Raw genomic sequence first — 6,000 nt, 5'->3', positions numbered from 1 at the left:
TGGTGCCTGGATTGTGATCAGTGTTTTTTCTGTGGAGATATTCCCTGATGTTAGCTCCATGTGTCTGGAGTTGCCACTCGGATTTTTGGCAAACATCCTTTCATGGGAGCAAATGCTACCAGCATTCTATTCCTCCATCCTCTTTCTTCCAGCCTTGCCTGTCTCGTACACTGCAACTAAGGCCTTGCCCATTGCACTTGAGTAGCTTGTACCCAGCTAGTTATGCTTCCACACCTCCATCATGTGCAGCACTGGCACTGACTAGGTAGCACCCATTCCAGAGATACTTGTAATTATCCTATCCCACTGGTGCACCCCTGGATTTAATTGTTTAAGTGATTTGTATCTCATACCTTCAAGAGCACACTCTTCCTGCAGCAACTTACAATTAAAATGAAAATACAAAATACATAAATCAAAAGCAGTAGAACAAACAGGTAAAAGGACACAGCCAATGCAACATAATGGATAGGGAATTTCAAATTTATTCTGCACCATCTTTGAAGCACAACATTAAATAAACCCATTAATCTAATTTTAATTATGACTGCTGTTGCAAACATTTCACCATGAATTGTCACATCTTTCTCAGGGACAGGGTGGTCCTACCATTAGGCAGAATGAGGCAGCAATTATGCATGTCATGAAATGTCAGCAAATTGTTAATTTGTTATTACTGCATTTTTACTGGTGTGGGGGCAGTAACATCAGGAGACATCTCCACTTAAATACCTCTGGTATTTTTTTGCCCTAGTTTCCAAAATTATGCGGCTGGGTACTGTCACTTACCCTTCACAGAACTACAATTCCCAGCACCCTTAACACACTTCATTTCCCAGGATTCTTTGTGGGAGGGAAATGTACTTTCAATGCATGGTATGTATGCAGCTGGTGGAGGGGAACAGTGTGCCATGTGCTATTTTGCCTCTGGCAGCAAAGGGAACAACACATATTTCCCATTGATCAGTTTAATTTCAATAATCTAATAGCGATTTAGCAAAAGAAATCTGCAAGTGAAGGTGTTTTGTGATTGATTTTTCTGTTCATACATGGTTGATGCAAATGAACTCCACTCCCTTGAATCCAGAACTAAGATGTGTATACACAGGACTCTAGTATCCCATGCACTTATTATGCACTTATTAATATAATAATATTATATAATGCTGGGAGGTGGAGGGACTTTTTAAAAGGATTTCTCTTCCATTTCTCCCCGGGAAACAATCTGACAACACCAACCATCTAGTTGAAGGAGAACTTTGCATGCCAGTCTCTGGCACGCAGGAAGACCTGTTGCTTATAAATGTACATTTAATATATCTGAACATTCTGTCATATTAAATATTATCTGCACATGAGAAGTCAATGTGTCAGGAGAAGGTTAGGCTGAAACACTCTCCATGGAATGCAGTATTTCCACCTAATATTCTATTTCTGATCTTCAGGAGACAGTGTCGGTGCTTATGTAGCCAAAACAACACTATCCCAACACAAGGGGTATTGACAGACTCTGAGGAAAGACAAGGTTTGCAGAAGTACAAAAAACCTGAAGCAGGAAAACCCTACGGTAGAACCCCTCCCCCCCCCCCGACTGAGCATGCATGCTCAGTGAGCATGAAATGTAGAGTAACTGTGGGGGGTGGGGGGGAATGGAATAGCATGTCAAGAAAATGAAAGAGGAAGAAACACAAATATAAAATGGGAAGAGAACTCTCATTGTTTGGATAGGTTACTGTGGTTTGCAGACAGAAGTTGTTTTTTTTTTTAATGGCCACAAGAAAGGAAGTGAAAGTCATGCACAAAAATCAACGGAGAAATCCAAGAATTTAATGTGCAATAAAATTTACAAATAAATTGATATCTGCCTAGGAGATTAGTGGCCAAGTAGGTGTTACTTGTATTAGACATGGCATTGGACTCCAGAATTAATTGGGAGTTTGTGAGTGGCAAATGCCTACAGCTTACACCAGTTTTGTCTCACAACACAGGGGGCTTTCCCTGTTGCTCTCCTTGCAAGTTAAATCATACATAAAAGTCTTGGGGCATGCAGTTTCAGTTTCAGAACAGAACTGCTCAGGAACACACACATCCTGGCCACCTGGTACCACATGGCACACTGCTGACTCTATGGGCATAGCCTGGGGGGCAGTATTAAAAATACATAGCTAACTGAAGTTATGTCCCCCCTAACAAAAGCCCCCCCCCAAAAAAATCCTGGCTATGCCCATGGCTGACTCCACCTCCTCTTCCTGCCAGGTAAATATGCCACACCCAAATAAAGAAGGGGACCTGCCAGAGGGCACTTGGCCCAAAGTCCTCATACACCTGTCGCTAACCTTTCTCGAGCTTAGCTCAGTTGGGAAGGTTCAACTCCCCTTTCCATTTTGGTTAGTTTATCGGCTAGCCTTGTTTAAGTCACTTCTCTTGCTGCAGTTGCTGTCCTGAACCTTGGGTGGATGGCTAGGTTATTAATAATAAAGGTATTAATTCGGAGCAACTGGAGTTTCAAGTATGGAGTTTTAGTTAACTGCCCACTTGGATTTTTCTCTCTTCAGTCGCGGGAACATTTCGCAGGCGATGCGATCGCCCACTCCTTCCCTTAAAAAAAGAGTCGCGGATGCCACCACTGGTTTTCCAAGGACCACGACGGCTACGGGCATAAACCGCGCGCGGGGCGTGTGTGCGTGTCCCAAAATGTTCCTTCTCCACTTCCACACACTCCTTCAAAAATCCCAGGGGCTGAGGCGGGGACTATGGACCGCCTCCTGTCTCCCTCCCTCCTCCTCCTCCTCCTGACGGAGCTTTCGGCCAGCAGAGGGGAAAGGGAAGAAGGGAAACACACACACACATAGGCTACAACCCGGCCAAGCTCGCGCCCGAGAGGCTGCTGTGTCGCGCGCATGGCGGCGGCGGCGGCGGCGCGTGGGCAGGGCTTCACCGGAGGAGCCTCGCGACGTCCGCCCCGTGGAAGGAACGGAAACGTCTCTCTACACAAGGTCCTTCTGCCGCGCACGCGCAAAGCCCGGGTAAGGCCTCGGGGGCGCGCGCGCTGAGCCGCGGCAGCGGGGCGAGAACTGGGAGTAGGGGGGAGGGAGGGAAAGGCAGGGAAAAGCTGCTGAGGTAAAGTTAGAGGTGGGGGTGGGGGAAACAAGGGAGCGAGGGAAGGAGGGGGGCGGCGGCGGCGGCGGAGCGTATGCGCGAGGGAGCGAGCGGGCGAGCGGCTCCGTCGGCGAAGCCAGTGCCGGGGAGGCTCGGCCGCCGCCATTACTAAGCCGAGATCACCGGGGAGGGAGGGAGGGAGGGAGGAGGAGGGAAGAGGAGGAGGAGGAGAGATGGGGCCAGGCCGCCGGGAGTTCTTCTGAGGGAGCTGCGGGTCCGGAAAGGGGACGACGACGAGCCGCCGCCGGCGCTGAACGAAAGTCCCGGGAATGGTGCCGCGGGAGAGCCGGAGACTGAGGTGAGGAGGAAGAAACCGCTCCTCCTTTCCAACTCCCACCCCCCCCTTCCCCACACACAACTACACCCAGCCCCATCAGCTGCCGCACCGCCGCCGCCGCCAGCAGCAGGAGCAGCGCTGGGGCTCGGGAGTCGGGGCGGTTGCTGCTGCTGCTGCAGCCGCCGGAGAGGTGGAGGCTGCCGCCAGTTCCGAGGAGGGCTGAGGCCGCCGCCAGCAGCAGCAGCAGCAGGAACTGCTGAGTGAGTGAGAGAACTGGGAAGACCGGAGCTGCCTTTTCTTTCCTCCTTCCTCGCTTCCTTCCTTCCTTCCTCCCTCGCCCGAGTCTGCTCCATACCTACACACCCCGCGGAGGAGGAGGGGGAGGGGGAATGGTCGGACGCCTCCTCTGCTTGCTTGCTTTGGTCCCAGGCAGGTGATGAAGGCCTGAGCCGGCGGGGAGGGTCGGAGCCTGCTCTACCAGGCTCTGGTGGTGGCGGCGGCGGCGGCTGCCAGCTGGTCACGGCTCCCCCAGCGAGGGAGGAGGAGGAGGAGGAGGAGATGAGACGGCAAGGAAAGGGGCAACATACCTCCTCCTTTCTTTCTCTGCCTGACCCCCCCTCCATTCTTTATGCTTAAAAAAAAAAAAAATTAACCGCAGGTCTTCCGTTCTTGCCTTTCTCTCCCGCACCCGCACCCCCCGCGTTTCTCTTCTTTCTGGTAGTCTCTGTCTCCCTCCCCCCTCTCGCCATAGCAAACTTTCCTCTCAGGCGCGAGTGGCCTGCTCCTTTCCCCCCTCCAACCCTTCCCAACTCCATAAGGTGGATAGGAGGACTTTTGGAAACGGCGGTAGGAGGCGGGGGCTGTGTGTGTTGCTGGTTGCAATTATTTCGTGTTCTTAATTGCCTCTGTAAAAAAAAACCAAAAAAAAAAAAAACCCACCCCGGATTTCCTCTTGTCAAGGAAAAGCTCTAGATGGGAGTCTGGGAGTGACAGTTCGACGTGGGAAAGATGCACAATAACTTCAGTGGGAGGGTGAAGAGAAAGGGAAAGTGTGGAAACCTTCCCATATGTCCTTTTGTGCATGAGGTTTTTCAGCAACTCCAGTGCTGCAGATTTGCCCGAAAAGTAGGTGGGAAATGTTTTAAATCCAGACTAAAATAGGCCAGTGGGTGGGTGTGCATGTTAAGTTTAGACTTTTGGAGATAATTAGTGTATTTTCGCTTTTGCTTAGATACCGCAATTGGCAGAGATTCTTAAGTCTACACTGCACAATAAATAAGACAGTACAATTGATCCAAACATTTGTGGATCAATTGCACATTCATTTTAGCTACCCGTTTAGACAGTTTTCATTGAAAGGAATTCATATTTGTGATCACCATTTAAAAATGAATGAAGAATTCATAATAGAATCTCTCTGGCATGGACAACTGTTTCTTTTTACAATCAAGTATATGTATTTATTTTCTTTTATGTAGTATATATTTATTTCAGAATATTAGTGATTTCAGTCCTCAAGTTTTTAATTGGTAAAAGTTAGTTGTGAGACTATTTCCTGTGAAAGTTTGTGCCATGGTACATCAGTTATAGTGCAAGCCTAAGCATGGTTTGTACAAAGTCCCATTGAGTTAAAAAAATCTTAAGTAAGAATGCTTGGGATTGCCCCCTTGCAATGCAATCCTGTAATGTTTACTCAGAAGTCACACTAAATTCAGTGCAACTTACTTTCATGCAAGTATGCCTAGGTTTGTAGCCTTCAACTCTTAAAATGCTACAAATTTCGAGTAAACACTAGTTAATTCTAAGCTTCACTAGTTAATTCATTAGCTGTTTGGCATGTAATGAGCTAAGTAAATGGTTATTATGAGTGATAATTAATCGTGTTCATTCACCAGCAGAGTGGACTTCCGCTTGTGCAAGAGGTTCTATTCCTCCCCTTCCTCCTGCAGCCCTCTGCTCACTATCAAAATCCACTTCCAGAATTGAGGAGCAGATTGAAGAAAGGGGGTCTGTTGGGGAGAGGAAGAGGTCTCGCTGCATGAGTGATCCACTTGTGCAACATTAGATTTCACATTTTAAGAGGAAATAGTTGTTTTTACATATACATACATATATAAGTATGATTTAAAGCTTAATCCAGGTATTCAGCTTTCATTTGTGGATTGGTTTGCAAATGCTATTTACAACTTGCATTTTTACAATTTTAGCATTTTCCTTTGTACAATATTTTCCTTCTGCAAGTTCTAGTAGAGTAGTGCAAATACCATCATTCAACATCTTAAATATGTTTCAAGAATTTATTCAATATCCAGGTTGTGGAATTTTATTGAATTCTTTTGTTTCTTTTCTGTTTATAACTCATCACATCTTTCCCCCCACTGAGCCTATTTTAATCAGTAATAATATACTCTGTAGTACATAAACCACTAAGTTCAGAACGGTTTAGCGAAAGACCTGTATTGAAGATTCAGTATTGTTATTTCTAGATCAGTTCTTTATTTTTAGTCTGCTAATAGTCTAGTGTGACTTTTTAACAGATCATGGTCTTAAGGAATGTACTGTAA

At 46.9% G+C, this 6,000-nt stretch overlaps 1 protein-coding gene across 2 annotated transcripts in view; it reads left to right on the top strand.

The window, feature by feature from the left end:
- Window positions 1-2,883: 2,883 nt before the first annotated feature.
- ARHGAP5 (Rho GTPase activating protein 5) overlaps window positions 2,884-6,000 on the top strand; it is a 39,877-nt gene continuing 36,760 nt past the window's right edge. The window contains exon 1 of one of the 2 annotated variants that reach the window (XM_033143912.1): window positions 2,884-3,026. The gene's annotated coding sequence lies outside the window, so the exon portion shown is untranslated. Of the gene's footprint in view, window positions 3,027-3,357; window positions 3,458-6,000 lie in introns of those variants that run through there. The other variant, XM_033143903.1, reaches the window with a different exon arrangement.

Source organism: Lacerta agilis, chromosome 1, assembly GCF_009819535.1.
Source record: "Lacerta agilis isolate rLacAgi1 chromosome 1, rLacAgi1.pri, whole genome shotgun sequence".
NCBI lineage: Eukaryota > Metazoa > Chordata > Lepidosauria > Squamata > Lacertidae > Lacerta > Lacerta agilis.
The sequence above is the reverse complement of the archived record's forward strand: the minus strand, read 5'-3'. Positions and strand labels throughout refer to the sequence as shown.